Here is a 19,869-nt window from a genome sequence, read left to right on the forward strand (position 1 = left end):
TATCTTCATGGTTTTTTTATATGGCTTATAATGTTTTTTTATGTATATATAATTTTCATGGTTGACTTGAGTTGAATCACCTAATTCATAACCTGATTGTTGTGTCGATTAATCTCTAAATGGGATTTAAAAACTATGTTTATAACTCGATCAATTCTTTCACCATTGAATTGAGCTCTCTATTCAATGGTGCTTATTCAATGTTATCCTTATTTTTTAATTTTTTGACTAATATTTTTTGTGTTCCTACCCCCACCTCGGTAGCAACGACAGCAACTGTCATCAAGCATCAGCATCTCATTGTCCACCAAAACATCTCATCCAGCCTCCTTCCTTTTTAGAAGCCGGAATCACAACCGCGCCACTAATAATCGCAGCTGTTGCAATCGACGATACACGCTCCAAACAAGCCAAGAATATCTTGTCCACAGAAGCACAACAACGTGACGGTGGAGCTATAGTGGGTTTGAAAGATGCAAAGGAGAGGAGTCGAAGGTTATAAAAGTAAGAGTTTGGTATATTATTGTCTTCTAACAATACTAATATAGATACGTGTATATGTATGTTATCTCTCTTTGCTTGCTTCTGCTGCTCTTTCTCTTGGTTTATTTGGAAGAACTTAAAGAATACTCTTCTTTTTCTTAATCTTACATGCTACTATAACGCACAAAACATTTCCATGCAGATTAACTGAATCACTAATGTGTTTAGTACAGAATTGTCTTTTTCTTTTTTATAGAAACCAAACAGACCGTTGTTTTAGGTTAACTTCAGCTATAAGTTGTGTGACAGGATGCATACTCCTTGATTTGTTCTTTTTATTTTTATTTTTTATTTTTGGATCAGTAGCTTTGCCCTTTTTTTTTTTTTCTTTCTAGGAGATGTGGTAAATTAGATTTTGCAAGACCGCGTATGGCTGGCACCAACATGACCAAAAAGGGTCGCCGAAAATGTACATGAGAAGGGTGGGTTCAATGTAGTAGTAGTTGAAGTGTCAATAATAAGAACATATAAGTTCATATGCTATTAATGTAGATTTACTTAGTATTTGGTACTGTGGTAAGGATTATTTTTAAATTATTTTTTTTTATGGAAATGCATCAAAATAATTTTTTAATTTATTTTTTAAAATTTATTTTTAACATTAAGCATATCAAAATAATTTAAAAACATAAATTTGGAAAAAACATGGCCTAACACGTTGCCAAACATACATTTTAAGTGGTGGAACCTTGGAAAGAAGGGGTATGGGTTGCTTTCAAGGGCCGAGTTGGTTGTTGAAGCCATCTTGTTTGTTTGAATCAACCAACTTACCTTAGAAAGCACACAAGTCATCAAACCCCTAACAAGAAAATCTTCTGTTTTGTTTGTCGAGTCAGTGAAAAATCAATGGTTCTAATCTAGCACTTGAATACACAATCTCAAGTTAGCAAAATGGAAATGCTTTGCACTTGAGATTTATTTGTCTTGTTCATGTCCATCAAAGTGCCAATATAAATGAAAGAGGATTTGAGAAAGCATTCCGACAACACAAATTCAGTTCACCTTGGAATCACAACTTGAAAAGTGAATTGAAGGATACAAATGCAAGTTTTGAGTCATGTGACTACCATTATCAAATAAAATGGAGACTTTATATCTCATACTCTTAGTAAGGGTTATCTATTCTAAAAGCACATAGTCATTTGCTCCTTCAACTCTCATAGTTGATAAAAGACTCTTCTAGCCCGGTTAGACCTAGGTGACTCATCAAACCCAAGTGAGACCCACCTCTTTTAACCATTTCTCTTCTAAACAACACATTTTGAATTTGAATACAGGGATAAAAATCTAAAACACAAGCAGCAACATGCAAAAAAGAATAAACATTCACCTTTCCTCATTTTCTTCTTTTTCCTTCACCGAACATGCTTCTTCTTTCTAACCCACTAATACTGATGTAATTGGGAAGCTCATAAGATACAATTGCATGGCTTGTAACGGTGTTCTTGCTAAATTTCTTCTACATTTCATTGTAAAAGCTAACTAGAAGCAACTAATTTTAGGGTGCTCGTAGGGAAGTTTTTGATGGCTCAGACTTTGGAAAGTTGGAGTCAACTTACTACACGTCTGCAGAATTCTAGTAACCTTTTTAACTCTAAGAACATATCAGGTTTGGTTTTGTTTTCAATTCCTTGTTTTTTCCTTATTTATATTCATTAATTAAGGGATTGACCTTGATATGCATATTTTATCTAATTGCTCTAGACATAGTACAATGATGTCTATTCTTGGATTTTTTTTCTAATACTTTAAATCTTAGGAGGTTCTCGTTTTCTTTTCTCTTGATTTGCAATTTTCATATATCCCACTTTTTTGACATGTGAAGGTCTTTTATTAAAGATTGATTTTTAATGCATACACTACTTTTAAATTGTTATATGCATGTTATTTATTAAGATATTTGAATTTAAGCTTATTTAGACCCACTATATCTTCATGGTTTTCTTATATGGTTTATAGTGTGTGTGTGTAATTTTCAGGGTTGACTTGAGTTGAATTACCCAACTCATAACTTGACTATTGTGTCAGCTGATCCTGAGTTGTGTTTAAAAATTATACTTATAACTCGATTAATTTTTTCATCATTGATGACTTCAGCTCTTTGTTTGGTGATGCTTATTCATTGTTATCCTGTTTGTATATTTTAAATAAATATAAAAAATAAGCTGAAAAAAATTGTTTAATTCGTATTTTTCAATTTTTTGACTAATATTTTTTTGTGTTATTTTACTCCGTCCATTTTGTAAAAGAGAGAGAAAAAAGAAAGCACTTTCTAGCACTTTTTAGACAGGCGCGACACATCCTAAGAAAAGAAACTCACAAGGAAAAAAAATCCAACCACCCCCCCACCGGCAACAACTGCCATCAGCATCTCACTGTCCACCAAAACATCTCTTCCAGCCTCTTTCTCGTCCAGAAGCTGGAATCACGAGTAACCACAGCTGCTGTAACCAACGACACGTACTCCAAACGAGCCAAAGATATCTTGTCCACAGAAGCACAATAGTGTGACGGTGGAGCTATAATGGGTTTGAAAGACGCAAAGAAGAGGAGTCGAAGGTCATAAAAGTATTTAATATATTCTTGTCTTCTAACAATACTAATATAGGTTAGGTATGTTATCTCTCTTTGCTTGCTGCTCCTACATGGTTTATTTGGGAGATATTAAAGAATGCTCTTCTTTTTATGAATCTTACATGCTAGTATAAAACACAAAACATTTACAGGCAGATTAACTGAATCACTAATGTGTTTAGTATAGAAGACCGTTGTTTTAGGTTAACTTCAGCTGTAAGTTGTATGACATGATGCGTACTTCTTGATTTGTTCTTTTTATTTTTTATTTTTATTTTTATTTTTTCTTTTTGGATCAGAGGCTTTGCCTCTTTTTTCTGGGAGATATGGTAAATTAGATTTTGCAAGACTGCATATGGCTGCCACCAACATGACCAAAAAGGGTCACCGAAACTGTACATGAGAATGGTGGGTTCAATGTAGTAAGAGGTCAAGTATCATTGATAAGAACATATAAGTGGAGTCAGTGCGTTCATATGCTATTAATGTAGATTTACGTTGTGTTATTGTGATAAGGATTGCTTTTCATATTGTTTTTTGCTTGGAAATACATTAAAATAATATGTTTTTTATTTTTTAAATTTATTTTTAACATCAGTACATCAAAATGATCTAAAAACAAAAAAAAATTAAAGAATTTTCATGGCCCAGCCGCGTTGCCAAACATACATTTAAGTGGTAGAACCTTGGAAAGAAGGGCTATGGGTTTCTTTCAAGGCCCGAGTTGGTTTTTGAAGTCATCTTGTCTGTTTGAATCAACCGCTTACCTTAGAAAGCACACAAGTCATCAAACCCCTAACAAGACAATCTTCTGTTTTGTTTGTTGAGTCAATAAAAAATCAATGGTTCTAATCTAGCTTATTAATGAGCTGAAAAATAGCTTATTAATGTTTTATTTTTTTTTCAAGTTTATTAAAATAATGGAAAACAAATCTTATAAATTAAAAAGTTGAATAAGAATGAAATTTAAAAAAAATTCTAATTTCATAAATTATCTCAAATAAAATAAATAATAATATAAATAATTGATATCAAATCTAATAAATAAAAAAATTAAAAGATGATGAAATTAAAATAATAATAATTACAATTTCATAAATTATTTTAAATAAAATAAGTAACAATTAAAAGAATGAGGACCAAATTTGATAAGTAAAAATTTCAATTAAAAATAATAAGAGAAGCAAATAATAATTATAAAAATAAGAAATAAAGTTAATATAAAAATCAAATTAAATCAATTTTAAGAGATGAAATTAAAAAAAATTCAAACAAAATATATATCAATCAAAAGTTTAAGGATCAAATTTGATATAATTAGCAAATAATATGATATTTTTAATTTTTTTATAATTTCTTGAAAATATTTTTATTCAAAATAAAAGAAAAATATTTTCTTGAAAATTAAGTTAAACTTTACTTTAACTGGAAAATATTTTTTATCCATTAAATTTTTCTAATAACAAATAAACTCATGAAAATTTAAAAAATAATAAAAACATTTTCTGGGCAAAGAAACACAACTGAATCTTCAAGTAAAAGCAAAGAAAACCCCTCGAAACAATGTGTAGCGGAACTCCCATTTCCACCTTATAATTTAAAAAAGTTCGAGCTTGAAGCATAATCGCTATAAACATTATAAGCTTTACGTCAACTTTTGTAAGTTGTGTTCTCTTATTTTATATAATCATTACAAATCAGAAGCTGAGTGGGTTTAGCTGTATCGGAGTTTTTCTACAGAGACATAAATACAATTTGGTTTTCGGGCAGCTGAAGAACACAAGAATGGCATCAACAGGGCAATCGCAGTCACTAAAAAGAAGGGATGCACCGGTAACAAGAGAAGGAGGGGATCAGCTAACTCTAACCCCTTTAGGTGCTGGAAATGAAGTGGGTCGATCCTGTGTTTACATGTCATTTAAAGGCAAGACTGTACTGGTATTGCTTCCCTTCATCCTTCCCTCTATGCATTTTGTTGTTTTTCAATTATGCCATTTTGTACTGATTTACTATTGGTAATTTTTGTTTACGCTGGATCAAATTCAATGACTGTATTTTGTTTATTAATTTATGTTTTTGTTGTCGAATTATGCCAATGTTAGTTTGATTGTGGAATTCATCCGGCTTATTCGGGTATGACTGCTTTGCCTACTTCGATGAGATTGACCCTTCCACTATTGATGTACTTCTCGTTACACAGTATGTATTTCATCACCTTCTCTTGCTAATTCTCCTTGCTTGCCTATTGTATATATGTATATTGATTTTCCATTCCATGAGGCAATATTTTGTTTCTCACTATTAGTTTCGTAAATTCTAGTTTTTTCTCTCACTGAATGCTCCTTTGATTTGACCTTGCTTGCTTTCTTGTTTGTTCATTTTCTTGTCAAAAGAATACTTTGAAGAGATATCTCCTATGATGATTTAGTAAGATTGCATGAAATTTTTAGCTGCGAGAGATCAACTTGTCCAAGGAAGAACATGAAATTGTTTCAGAATTAGAGAACACTCAGCGCAGAAGTCAGATATACAAATATTGAGAAAGTTAGTGTTAGGGTATTTTGGTCTAATATTTGGGAAGATTTTATTGTGAAAATACAAGTTGGGAAGGAGTTTAAATATTGTGAGAAAAACCGCATGATGCAGTTCCTTAGGTGCTTGAACTTGCATTATCAGGGCCATTTGATAGGCAGTGGCTAGGTTCCTCATCAGTAGAAGTTAGCCAAGTCTGTTATAATGCTGGACTTGACAATAATATAAATTGAAACAGTGAAACTTAAACTTGATGCTTTGTCAGCAAGAGAGGGCAGCCTGAACTTTCTTACCTCTATAAAAAATTATCAGTAGTATTCTTGATGTGTGCTGGGAACTTTTTACTCTTAACTGGATCTATGCAGTTGTAGAGAAGTATAGATGTAATGAGATTTCTGATAAAGTTTTGTTGGAATTTAAAGTGTCATAGACTCATGATATCTATATTTTAATTATTCACATGCTCCTTGTTGCAAGAAGATGAGTGATCTTCTAAGAAATAGGTTTGTGCTCGTTATAGAGAAAGATAAGAAGCAGATAAAATGTAATGACTCCACACACCTTTTCATTTACATTTGCATGTATAAATACAGGATTGAAGAGCTTATTAAGCCTGAAGTTCTGCTATTCTATAACTGACTACAAGGTGTGAATTATGAGTTGTACATGATTCAAACATTCAAATTAAACGTAAAGAGTTGATTCTGTTGGATGAGGATTTTATGGAGGAGCTGATGCTGTTAGATGAGTAATTTGTGGAAGAGTAATGACTTTTCTTATATGCCCCCGCAAGATGGAGGTACCATCAGTAACACCAATCTTGGATCTTAAGGTTTGAAAACGGTGGCGTGGAAGAGGCTTCGTAAGTAAGTCTGCAAGTTGGTCTAAAGTGTGAACATGATTGACAGTAATGCGACCTTTCTGGACAAGATCACGAACAAAAAGAAGGTCGATTTCGATATGTTTCATGCGAGTGTTGTACTGGATTTAAGCTGAAATGAGTTGCACCAATGTTATCACAAAAAACTTGGGGAGGATTTTGTAGATGTAAGCCAAGTTCTGTGATTAAGGAGTGAAGCCACACTGTTTCAGAAGTGGCAGCAGCTAATGCACGAAATTCAGCTTCTGTAGAGTAACGCGATACAGCTCTTTGTTTGCGTGCAGACCAAGAAATGGGATTGGAGCCTAGAAAGGTGATAAATGCAGTGGTGGAGACCCTTGTATCAGTGTTGGCAGCCCATTCCGCATCAACAAAGGTTTGTAGATTGAAGGGGCTGCTCTGTTGAATAAGAATCCCAGGGAACATTGTTTGCTTGAGATACCTGATAATTCGTTTGGCTGCAGTCCAATGACACGCTGTTGGTTTGTGTATGAACTGGGAAAGCCGATTCACTGCAAAGGCAATGTCAGGTCTAGTCAGGCCAAGATATTGCAGTGCCCCAATAACTCTTCTATATTCTGTGCTGTCTGCAGGGGCTGAACCATCTGTTAAAAGCAGTGGTGTGCTGGTTGACATTGGAGTGTGAATGTCTTTGGTCATATCCATGGAGGTTTTAGAGAGTAAATCTCGTATGTATTTATGTTGTGAAAGGAAAAGGCCCTTGGCTATAGGAATAACTTCAATGCCAAGAAAAAAAATGGAGATGTCCCATGTCTTTGACAGAGAAGGTGTGACCGAGTTTGTTGATGATAGCAGCTACAAATGTGGAGACGTTTCCTGTGATAATAATGTCATCAACACACACAAGAAAATAGCATGAATACTGTTAGAGGCATAGATGAATAAAGAAGTGTCCGTAGCTGAGTGAACAAATCCAAAATGCAAAAGAGCATCCCAGAGAGCTTTGTACCACTGGCGGGGTGCCTGTTTCAGTCCATAAATACTTTTCTTCAGTTTACAAACATAGTCAGGCTTTGATGTATCTTTGAAGCCTGGAGGTTGATGCATAAACATTGTTTCTTCAAGATTGCCATGAAGAAAAGCATTATTAGGGACCAACCATTCATGACAGCAATAGAGAGGATTAAGCGAATTGTAGCTGGTTTGACAACTGGACTGAATGTCTGGGAATAATCAAGACCTGGTCTTTGGCGGAAGCCTTTGGCGACTAGACGAGCTTTGTATCTGCTGATGGTTCCATCAGGGTTTCTTTTCATTCAAAAGACGAATTTGCAGCCTATAAGATTTTGACTGTTTGCAGGAGGGACAAGTTCCCAAGTTGCATGATTAAGTAATGCAGTGATTTCTTCTGACATGGCATTGCGCCAGAGTGGATTTTTAAGTGCTTGACTAACACATGTTGGTTTAGGTGATTCAGGTAATGGATGTGTGGTGGTGGTGTGAAGTTTTTTGGGAACAAAGATGTTATTCATAGATCGAGTGGTCATGTTATGTTGTCTTTGAGAAACAACAGGAGCTGGAATATTTACCTGAACCGTGGAGACTGTGTTGTAGTGTCTGAATTGGATGTAGATAGAGAGAGCTCTTCTTGAGGGGCAGTGAAGACTGGTGCAGAGGGAGCTTGGTTGGTTAGTGTGACAATCTGCAGCAATGGTGCAGAGAGAGTAGGAGCAACAGGTATGGAAGACTCAGAAGTGGACTGGTTGTTGATGTTCTTTAGAGGATAGATATTTTCATCAAACGTAACATGTCGTGAGACATATAAGCATTGAGTAGGTAAGTGTAAGCAAAGATAGGCACTCAGTGTAGTGGAATAACCAAGAAACACACAGGGAACAGATTTCGGCTGGAGCTTATGTGTGTGGTAAGTTTTTAACCAGGGAAAACACAAGCAACCAAATGATCTGAGTTTGAGATAATTTGGAGCTTCTGTGAACAAGGTTTGAAAAGGGGAGCTGTGATGAAGAATAGGTGAGGGCAACCGATTAATTAGATAGGTTGTCGTGGCAAACGCACAAGACCAAAAATGGGAAGGAAGATTGGCGTGACTGAGAAGTTGTTGCCTGTTTCTACTATGTCTCTATGGCGACGCTCTGAAACGCCATTCTATTGAGGAGTGTGTGGGGCTGTGGTGTAATGGCTGATGCCGTGAAAAGTAAGAAATGGTTGAAGGGCGACAAATTCTCCGCCATTATCAGAGTAGAGAGTTTTGATATTAGCATTAAACCGATTTTGAATCATTTTATGAAATTGAGGAAAAATGATTTTAACATCAGATTTGTTACGGAGTGGAAAAACCAGACATATTTTGTGAAGTGATCAATGAAGATCACGTAATATTTATGACCTTGAATGCTGGTTTGTGGTGATGGTCCCCAAACATCGGTATGTATTTGAAGAATTTTGAGAGAAGTCTTTCTCTTTTCTTAATATTACTAGCAGTATGTTTGTATAATAAATAGGGAAGAGAAGCTAACCTACTAACCCTCAAAACAAGAAATAAATACTAGATAGGAAAGTATCCTACACTAAACTAGAAAGCAATAATCTAGAGAATCTGGATAGTTAATACCAGATTCTCTTTCCTAAACCATATATACTAAGATTTCTCTAAGATCCTAACTGATTTTGAGACTGATTTCCACACTCCCCCTCAAGCTGGGTTGTATATGTTATACATGCCCAGCTTGTGACTCAATTCTTCAAAATTTGTTCTTGGTAGAGCTTTGGTGAGGATGTCTGCAATCTGAGATCTTGTTGGAGTGTAGGTAAGGTGAACAATGTTCTTCTCAATTTTTTCTGTGATGAAGTGTCGATCTATTTCAATGTGCTTTGTCCTGTCATGATGAACAATGTTCTGCTTGATAGGTGTCAATGATTCCAAGCCAAGTTCTTTAAGTAATCTTTGTATCCACATCCCTTCACAGATACCAAGAGCTAGAGCTCTCAGCTCAGATTCTGCACTACTTCTAGATACCACATGTTGTTTCTTGCTTCTCCAAGTTACTAGATTTCCCCAAACATAGGAGCAATATCCAGAAGTAGATCTCCTATCTATAATGTTTCCTGCCCAGTCTGCATCTGTGTAGATTTCAATATTTCTGTTGTCACATTTCTTGTATAGAAGGCCTCTACTAGGAGTCATTTTTAGGTACCTCAAGATTCTATTAACTGCTGCCATATGATCTTCTGTCGGGTTGTTCATGAATTGGCTTACAAAACTGACTGCAAAGCTAATATCAGGTCTGGTATGTGAGAGATAGATGAGTCGACCCACAAGTCTTTGATATCTCCCCTTATCCACTGGTATACTATCATTTTATGCTCCTATCTTCTTTGTTGAATCCATTGGAGTGTCTGCAGGTTTGCATCCAAGCATTCCTGTTTCTTTTAGCAGATCCAAGACATATTTTCGTTGTGAAACATATATACCTTTCCTTGACATTGCCACTTCCATGCCAAGGAAGTATTTGAGATACCCAAGGTCTTTGATCTCAAATTCCTTGGCTAAGAGTTTCTTCAGTCTCACCAATTCTTCCTCATAATCCCCAGTTAAGATGATGTCATCCACATATACTATTAGGATTGCTATTTCCTTTTCTGGAGAGGTTTTTACAAACAGTGTGTGGTCTGCTTGGCATTAGGAATATCCATACTGTGCTATTGTCTTTGTAAATTTGTCAAACCATGCCCGAGGGGATTGTTTGAGTCCATATAGTGATTTTTTCAGTCTGCATACTCTGTTGACATTGGAGGATGTTTCCAGTCCTGGAGGAATCTCCATGTATACTTCTTCTTCCAAGTCTCCATTAAGGAAAGTATTTTTGATGTCTAGTTGATGTAATGGCCAGTCTTGGTTAGCTGCTAGGGATAGAAGCACTCTGATTGTATTAAGTTTGGCCACTAGAGCAAATGTTTCTTGATAATCTATTCCATAGGACTGAGTAAACCCTTTTGCAACCAGACGAGCTTTTAACCTTTCAATACTTCCATCAGCCTTATGTTTGATAGTAAATAACCATTTACACCCAACTGGTTTCTTTCCAGGTGGAAGTTTAGAAATTTTCCAAGTTCTATTCTTGTTTAAGGCACTGATTTATCACTCACTGCCTTTCTCCACCCTGAATCTTTGAGAGCTTCTTCAATAGACTTAGGAATCTGTACACTGTCAATGGCTGAAACAAATGCATGATAGGTTGGTGATAACCCTTCATATGAAACAAATTTGCTGATGGGATGACTTGTGCATGATCTAACACCCTTTCTCAAAGCAATTGGAATATTGAATCATCAATAACAGAGGCAGTATTCTCACAGTCAGAAGTTTCCATACCTGAGTATATTGGGGCAGAATCTGGACTTGGTTCTGAATCTTGGTCATGTGCAAGAGGTATTGTGTGCTCTATCTCCTTTCCAAGTTTTTTCCTTCTAGAATAAGTAAGAAGCTCATGATTTGTGATCTGTTTTGGTGTAGGATGAATCTGGTCAGGAGATTGGACTGAAGCTGGTGGTGCTGGGACTGATTGGATTGAGGCTGGAGGTGTAGTGTAAGGACTCAAATGACTTTGGACAAGACTCTGTTAGTTGTCTCCTGAGTTAATTACATGATCAGATTGTATATCCCAATTCTGATATTCTCTCATGGTTGCCCCCTGAAGATCAGACTTGGGATAGTATGCTTGGTGTTCAAAAAATGTGACATCCATAGAGGTATAGACCTTTTTGAGAACAGGAGAGTAATATTTATAACCCTTTTGGTGTGGAGAGTATCCTATAAAAATGCACTTAAGAGAGGTAGGGTCTAATTTTCCTCTATGGTGTATATGAACAAACACTGAGCAGCCAAATACTTTAGGGTCTAAGGAAGGGAGTAGTTTGGTGTGTGGAAAGGCTTGTAGAAGGACTTGGCTGGGAGTTCTGAAGCTTAGAACTCTGGAAGGCATTCTGTTGATGAGATAAGTTGTTGTGAGTACAGCTTCTCCCCAGAATTGTTTTGGCACATGAGTAGAGAGCATAAGGGATCTAGCAACTTCCAACAGATGTCTATTCTTCCTTTCAGGCACTCCATTTTGTTGTGGAGTGTTAACACAAGAGCTTATATGGATAATGCCTTGATTTAGACAATAGGTATTAAGGCTAGAATTGAAATATTCTTTGGCATTATAAGTTTTTAGGATTTGGATTTTAGTCTGGAATTGGGTTTGTATCATGGCATGGAAGTTTTGGAAAATCTGGCTGACTTCAGATTTTTCTTTCATAAGGAATAACCAAGTCAATCTAGTGTGATCATCAACAAAGGAGACAAACCACCGAGTTCCAGTTATATTGTGCACTTGTGAGGGGCCCCATACATCACTATGAATCATTGCAAATGGATGTGATGGTTTATATGAAATGGTGGGATAGCTACTGTGAACATGTTTAGAGAGTTGACATATTTCACATTTGAAGGATTGTGAGCTTTTATTGGAAAAGAAGGATGGAAACAACTTTTCAAGGTACATGAAGTTTGGATGACCAAGACGATAGTGTCATAACAGAACTTCACTATCTTTATTGACATGAAAATTTAAAGCTAACTGACCCTTGGATGATACATAGCTTCTGTTTTGAGTTTGCTTTAGAGGAATCTCACTTTTGAGCAGATAGAGCCCAGAACACATTTTAGCACTGCCAATCTTCTTCCCCGTATCCAAATCCTGAAATATACACAAATGAGGAAAGAATTTAGCAACACAATTCAGGTCACGAGTCAATTTGCTAATTGAGAGTAGGTTGCAGTCTAGGTTAGGAACATGGAGAATAGAGTTTAGGATCATGTCCCTTGAGAGTCTACTCAGCCCTATTCCCTTTACTTGGGAGGAAGACCCATCAGCTATACGGACTGTAGAATTATTAGTGCACTGATTGTATTCATTAAGAAGAGTGGCATCTCCTGTCATATGGTCTGATGCTCCGGAGTCGATGATCCAAGGGCTTGAGTGTTTCTTACTAACAGTAAGGGCTATTGAAAATTTACCTTTTTATGCTGACAGACCAGATCCAGAACCAGGGCTGACATACTTGGTTGAGACTGTGAATTTTGACTGAAGAGTTTCTGTAAGATCTCAAGTTGTTCCTTGCTGAAAGGACTTGTTTTTGTTGGCAGAATGGTGTTCTTATCTCGGTTGTTATCTGAGATAACATTGTGGGCACGTCTGTCTTTGTCATTTATTGATTTTGATGGTTTCCAATCAGCAGGTTTGCCATGAATCTTCCAACAGTTTTCCTTGACATGTCCTGGTTTGTTGCAGTGATCACACCAGGGTCTTCCTTTCCTCTGTCGGTTATCATAGTTGCTGTTTGAATAGCCTCGAGCAGCAAGGGCAGATCCTTCCATTATATGAGCTGAGTTGTGAGGTCCCATCATTACTTTCTTTCTACTTTCTTCACGTCTAACCTCAGAGAATGCTTCTCTGAGATTTGGAAGAGGTTTGGTTCCCATTATTCTTCCTCTTACTTCATCAAGGTTCTTGTTGAGCCCAAGAAGAAATTTAAAAGTTCTTTTCTGCTCAACAATTCTTCTATATAGGATTGTGTCTTCAGGGCAATTCCAGCTGTGAATTTCAAACATATCTAGGTGCTGCCAATGACGGCAGAGAGTGTTGAAGTATTGAGTAATAGAAAGTTTTCCTTGGCGTAGATCATGTAACACTGCCTCAATCTCAAATAGTTCTGATGTATTTTCAGAACTTAAGTAGGTTTCTCTTGCTGCTTCCCAGATTTCCTTTGTTGTTCCATATAGGAGAAAATTTTCTCCAATTTCATTGGTCATTAAATTGATCAGCCATGACATTACCATATGATTTTCAGTCTTCCATGTTCGGAACATGGGATCATTCTTTTCTAGTATGATGATATCCCCTGTGAGGTAATCATCTCTGCCCTTTCCACAAATAAAAATCATGACTGATGATGACCATTGAAGATAATTATATCCATTGAGTTTGTGTCCTGTGATTTGGTGTGATGTGCCTTCAGTGCCTCCTGAAAGGCTACCATGAGAGGTTGTTCCTGGCTGTGAGGTCACCTCAGAGAGAGAGCTTTGTCCTGCTGCTGCCATGCCTTGGAGAAACAGATTAGGGTTCAAGAGTAGGCTCTAATACCATGAAGAATTTTGAGAGAAGTCTTTCTCTTTTCTTAATATTACTAGCAGTATGTTTGTACAATAAATAGGGAAGAGAAGCTAACCTACTAACCCTAAAAACAAGAAATAAATACTAGATAGGAAAGTATTCTACACTAAACTAGAAAGCAATAATCTAGAGAATCTGGATAGTTAATACCAGATTCTCTTTCCTAAACCATATATACTAAGATTTCTCTAAGATCCTAACTGATTTTGAGACTGATTTCCACAATATTAAATCAAAAGGAGCAGAGCTAGTGAGGCCATGTTTATGAAAAGGCAGACGATGAGATTTATTGATAGAACAGGAATCACAAACATGAGATATAGAGGAATTGCTGGAAATTGGAAGAGAGAAGGAGGTGATCATTCTGGCTACAACTTTGGAGGAAGGATGGCCTAGGCGTTGATGCCAGCCATTTATGGATGTGCGTTCATGGACCATTGCAATGGGAGTGGAGGCACGGAGATGAGGTAGAGGATAAACACCATTCTCACACGGTCCTTGAAGAAGAGTCTCTCTCGTCCGCTGATCCTTGACAAAAAAACAAGAGGGATGAAATTCAAGAAACACATTGTTGTGTTTGGTAAAATGATGTACTGAAATCAAATTTTGATTGATGGTGGGAACATTAAGAGTGTCTTGAATTTGGAAAGTGTGTTTAGGAAAAGGAAGAGTAAGAGAACCTGAGTGGGTTATTTTCAAACCTGAACCATCTCCAATGAGCACTTCATCTGTGCCATCATATTCAGAATGTAAGTGCAGATTGGATACTTAAGAGGTGATGTTATGGGATGCAGCAGAGTCAATGAGCCAGCGCTGATCTGGACTGGGAGAAGCAGTGGTGCAGTTAGTTGTAGCCTTCCTGGTGTGTAACTGAGGACAGTATTTGGCAACATGGCCAAGTTGATCACAGTGTTGGCATTTGGGGGTATATTTTTGCTGCCTAAAATAGCGGGGTTGAGATTTGGAATCATATTTCTGTGTGGCTGCATTCAGAGATGACCATGGTTGTCTTTTTGAAAAACGATGATCCTTGCGCTGAGTATTGTGTGCTGTGACAACCAGGGAAGGAGGATTAATGTACAGGCGTTTGAGATAAGACTCATGACCAATGGGAAGATCATGAAGTTCTTCAAATGATAAAGCAGATTCGTGTGCACGAATGGGGGCTACCATTTCTCTATATTCAGGACCTAAGCCATTGAGAACATAGAGAGTAATGTCATTAGCAGAGAGAGGAGCATCAATGAGAGCAAACTCATCTGCAATAGACTTGATAGAATAAAGAAATTCTGTGATAGTGCATGTTCCACACTGAAGAAGAGTGAGATCCTCTTTGAGTTGCATGACTCGTGTTCTAGAACGACTAGCATAAAGCTTGCTCAGTTTGTTCCAGGCTTGAGAGGATGTTTTGGAAGCAGCTATGAAAGGTATCACAAAATCAGACACCGAAGTAAGGGTAGAATTTAAAATTAATTTGTCCTGTTGAAACCAGTGAGTATAGGCAGCAGTAGGTGCTGCATCAGGGTTCGTGGACGAGGGGCATGTGAGTGTACCATCGATATAACCATATAGGTTGTAGCCGGGAAGGAGGGACTTAAACTGTGCATGCCAAGAGGGATAATTGGTTGGTGTGAGTCGGGTAGTGATCTGCTGGGTGGTGTTAATAGCAACAGGGGAAGGAGTTGAGGAGGCCATTGCAGAAGCGAAGAAGAAGAAAAAAAAAATCAAAGGGAAACTCGTTGGAGAAAAGAGGGCTCTGATACCATATAGAGAAAGATAAGAAGCAGATAAAACGTAATGACTCCACACTTTTTCATTTATATTTGCATGTATAAATACAGGATTGAAGAGCTTATTAAGCCTGAAGTTCTGCTATTCTATAACTGACTACAAGCTGTGAATTATGAGTTGTACATGATTCAAACATTCAAATTAAACGTAAGGAGTTGATTCTGTTGGATGAGGATTTTATGGAGGAGCTGATGTTGTTGGATGAGTAATTTGTGGAAGAGTAATGACTTTCCTTATACTCGTGAGGTTTATTGCTTATGATGGGAACCATAATAGAACAGTGCTGAAAATGCATGCAATTGGGGAGTGAAAGCAATCCATTTTCCGGCTGAAGAAATCATTTAGGAAAATCTTGATTATCTATGCTATATTATAATATATATATTCTTTTTTTAATGTGATTAAATATCATAAAGTGTTCAACAAGAAAGCAAAACAATAAAAGAATATGAATTATTTCTACTAATTAATTATGTTGAATATTAGTGTGATTGCATATTATGCAATGATTCAAAAAATGAAAATATTGAAAAATCATTGTATCACATTGGTTGGGAAATAAATATGCTCCATTTGCTGAAATTTCATTTAAGGTGTCAGGAAACTCTAGTTAGTTTCTTTCTTCTTTTTTTTTTTTTTTTTGAGAATTCTTTCTGTTACATTAATGAAGTCATAAGGGCCTCTTGGAATTTTTTTAAACAAATAAAATCAATATTGTGTTTTCTATATTTGTTCAATTTAGTTTTTGTTATCTATCGTTACTTTTTCAATCAAAATTTTTAGTCCTCTCTAGTTTTTTCTTATCAATCATTGGGAGTGATGCTTTCTGCTTGCAGCTTTCACTTGGATCATGCTGCATCCCTACCTTATTTTCTTGAGAAGGTTTGTTTTTTTACTGATTTCTACAAAGTTATTGTATCTTTCACTAGGATCAATCTAAAATGTTCACTCTTTATCAGACCACATTCAGAGGTCGAGTTTTCATGACTCATGCGACAAAGGCTATCTTCAAGTTGCTTTTGACTAATTATGTAAAAGTGAGCAAAGTTTCAGTGGAAGATATGCTGTTTGATGAGAAAGACATAAACCGCTCAATGGATAAAATCGAGGTCTGTGTTTATGAATTCTTGCATTCTTTTGTTTACATCTATCCGCAACCTTTTTGTTCTCCCAGAAACTTGATCCACTTCGTTTACCTTCCATCCAAGCAATAGCTTGGAAATATTTTTGTTTATTATATTTGGCTTGGCATTATATTGTGGTCCCAAAGTCAGGAGCCCAGGAATTCAGCTTATTGGTTATTCTTCTTTATCACCTCCTATCCATGTTGAGTTAATTGCTCTAGATGAAAGGTCTGCTATTGTCTTCTGGAATTTAAAGTGTTTCAATCTTGCATTTGATGTTGTGAATTTTGCTCTCTATGGATTTCTTAGCTTTCAGTCTGTTTGAGTTTGGCATTGTTAGTTGTTGGCTTCTCATTGGAGGCTTGTATGTTTCGCATGGAAACTTAGGACCAATTTATATGCATCTGATAATTAAGTTATGCCTTTCTTTTTCCAGTAGTGATCAATCTACCACACTTAAGTTGCATTTGGAATACTCTATTGCCTGATTAATCAAAGAGCATATTCAAGTAGTTGTGGTTGACTGCCATGTATCTTTTTTGAACTATGACAGTTTGGGTCATAATATAGCGAGTGTCATCTCACTCTTTATCTTCCTGCACATGTAAGATTTTAGTGATTAGTAATAAGATAACGGTAATTCAACAACAACAAAAAAAAGAGAGAGGATATCTATGGAGCTAATTCAAAGCGAGGATTTCTTTTTTCTTTTGATTTTATTTCCATCCTTGTAGCACAATCATGATCCATGAGTGCAAGTGGTCAAAACATTGAGAGATTGCAGAGGGAAAGAGAGGATATCTCTTTTATATATTTTTCTTTTCATACATGGACTGTTAGGGTGTGTTTGAGATTGTAGTAGCGGTGGCGGTTCAAAGTGTTTTTCGTATAGAAATACATCAGAGTAAAGTTTTTTTATTTTTTAAAAATTATTTTTGACATCAGCACATCAAAACGATCTGAAAATACAAAAAAAAAATTTAAGCAAAAAAAAAGAAAACAAAAATTTTCAAAATTTGAGGGAACGCGGTTTTCACGTTCCCATGTCAAGGTTGGGTGCATATTTTTGCATTTTTGTCTTTTTTTGTGAGCAGATCTGCTGGTGTTTGCCAGGTCCTATTTTCCTTATGATGGCCTAGCTTGTAATGTTCCTTTGTCATCCTCTGTTTAACTTAAGAATCCTTAATTTCATTAATGATTTTTGTAATTGCAGGTTATTGACTTCCATCAGACTGTGGATGTTAATGGCATTAAATTTTGGTGCTACACTGCTGGCCATGTCCTTGGTGCTGCCATGTTCATGGTAGATATTGCCGGTGTTCGAGTGCTCTATACTGGAGACTATTCACGTGAAGAAGATCGGCATCTTTGTGCTGCTGAGATGCCACAATTCTCTCCTGACATATGCATAATTGAATCTACCTATGGTGTCCAACTCCATCAACCTCGACACCTTAGGGAGAAGCGCTTCACTGATGTTATCCATTCCACCATCTCTCTAGGCGGTCGTGTTCTAATTCCAGCATTTGCCCTCGGCCGAGCTCAAGAACTCCTTTTGATCCTTGATGAGTATTGGTCAAACCATCCTGAGCTTCATAACATTCCCATATATTATGCTTCTCCCCTTGCGAAAAAGTGTATGACTGTTTACCAGACATACATCCTTTCTATGAATGAAAGGATCCGCAATCAGTTTGCGAATTCAAACCCCTTCAAATTCAAGCATATATCACCGTTGAATAGCATTGAAGATTTTACTGATGTAGGGCCATCTGTGGTTATGGCAAGTCCTAGTGGACTTCAGAGCGGTTTGTCAAGGCAGTTGTTTGATATGTGGTGCTCTGATAAGAAAAATGCTTGTGTTATACCTGGATATGTTGTTGAAGGGACCCTAGCTAAGACAATCATTAATGAACCAAAGGAGGTACAGCTCATGAATGGACTGACTGCACCACTCAACATGCAGGTCCATTACATCTCGTTCTCTGCCCATGCAGATTATGCTCAGACAAGTACATTTTTGAAAGAGCTCATGCCTCCTAACATTATTCTAGTTCATGGAGAAGCCAATGAAATGGGAAGGCTCAAACAGAAACTTATCACAGAGTTTACTGACGGCAACACCAAGATAATCACCCCAAAGAATTGTCAGTCTGTTGAGATATATTTCAACTCTGAAAAAATGGCAAAAACCATTGGAAAGCTGGCTGAAAGGACCCCGAATGTTGGTGAAACTGTCAGTGGTATACTGGTGAAGAAGGGCTTCACTTATCAAATCATGGCACCTGGAGATCTCCATGTCTTCTTACAACTATCAACTGGAAATATTACTCAGAGGATTACCATTCCTTTTTCTGGTGCATTTGGTGTGATAAAGCACAGGCTTGAGCAGATTTATGAGAGTGTGGAGTCTGGAACTGATGAGGAGGAGTCTGGGTCTCCAACATTGCAAGTGCATGAGCTGGTAACAGTGAAACAAGAATCTGATAGACATATTTCACTTCATTGGACTGCTGACCCCATAAGTGATATGGTATCTGATTCAATTGTAGCTTTGGTTTTGAACATCAGCCGGGAGGTGCCTAAGGTAATTGTCGAGTCAGAGGACATAAAATCCAAGGAAGAAAAGGAGAAAAAAGCAGAGAAAGTGATTTATGCCCTCCTTGTTTCACTCTTTGGAGATGTGAAACTTGGAGGGAACGGGAAGCTGGTCATACGTGTCGATGGGAATGTGGCAGAGCTTGACAAACAGAGTGGGGATGTTGAGAGTGAGCATGAAGGTCTCAAGGAACGAGTTAGGACAGCATTTAGACGAATTCAAAGTGCTGTGAGGCCAATCCCACTCCCTGCATCTTAGCTTTTGTCTTTCCTTTTCCTTGTTGTATCAAAATGTTTCTGACCTTTGAGAATAGATTTTATTTCTATTGAGCACTAATTTCTAATTTATCCTCTGTTTCCGTAGTAATTTTATGTTTGAATGCATCCTGCCTTGAGGTTGCCTATTATTTTAGTCTCGTGCCTTAATGATTTTGCTCATTGCTGTAGTTTGGACTTATCCTACCAAGGGATAGTTCGATTTCAAATTAGTGCCTTAAAAAATCAGTCTCTAAAAATATAATTGAATATTTGCTGCATGCAAGTTGTAAATAGGCAGATTTCTAACCATTTTTTCTATGTGAGAATTGCTGTCGTGACCTGATTTTATTCTTGAAATGCGGGATTAATTTCT

At 36.8% G+C, this 19,869-nt stretch overlaps 1 pseudogene; it reads left to right on the top strand.

Annotated features, from left to right (window-relative positions):
• Positions 1–19,650, top strand: part of LOC18107289 (cleavage and polyadenylation specificity factor subunit 3-I-like) — a 56,037-nt pseudogene extending 36,387 nt beyond the window's left edge.
• The last annotated feature ends 219 nt before the right edge of the window (positions 19,651–19,869 follow it).

The sequence above is a fragment of the Populus trichocarpa genome, chromosome 17, assembly GCF_000002775.5.
Source record: "Populus trichocarpa isolate Nisqually-1 chromosome 17, P.trichocarpa_v4.1, whole genome shotgun sequence".
Taxonomy (NCBI): domain Eukaryota; kingdom Viridiplantae; phylum Streptophyta; class Magnoliopsida; order Malpighiales; family Salicaceae; genus Populus; species Populus trichocarpa.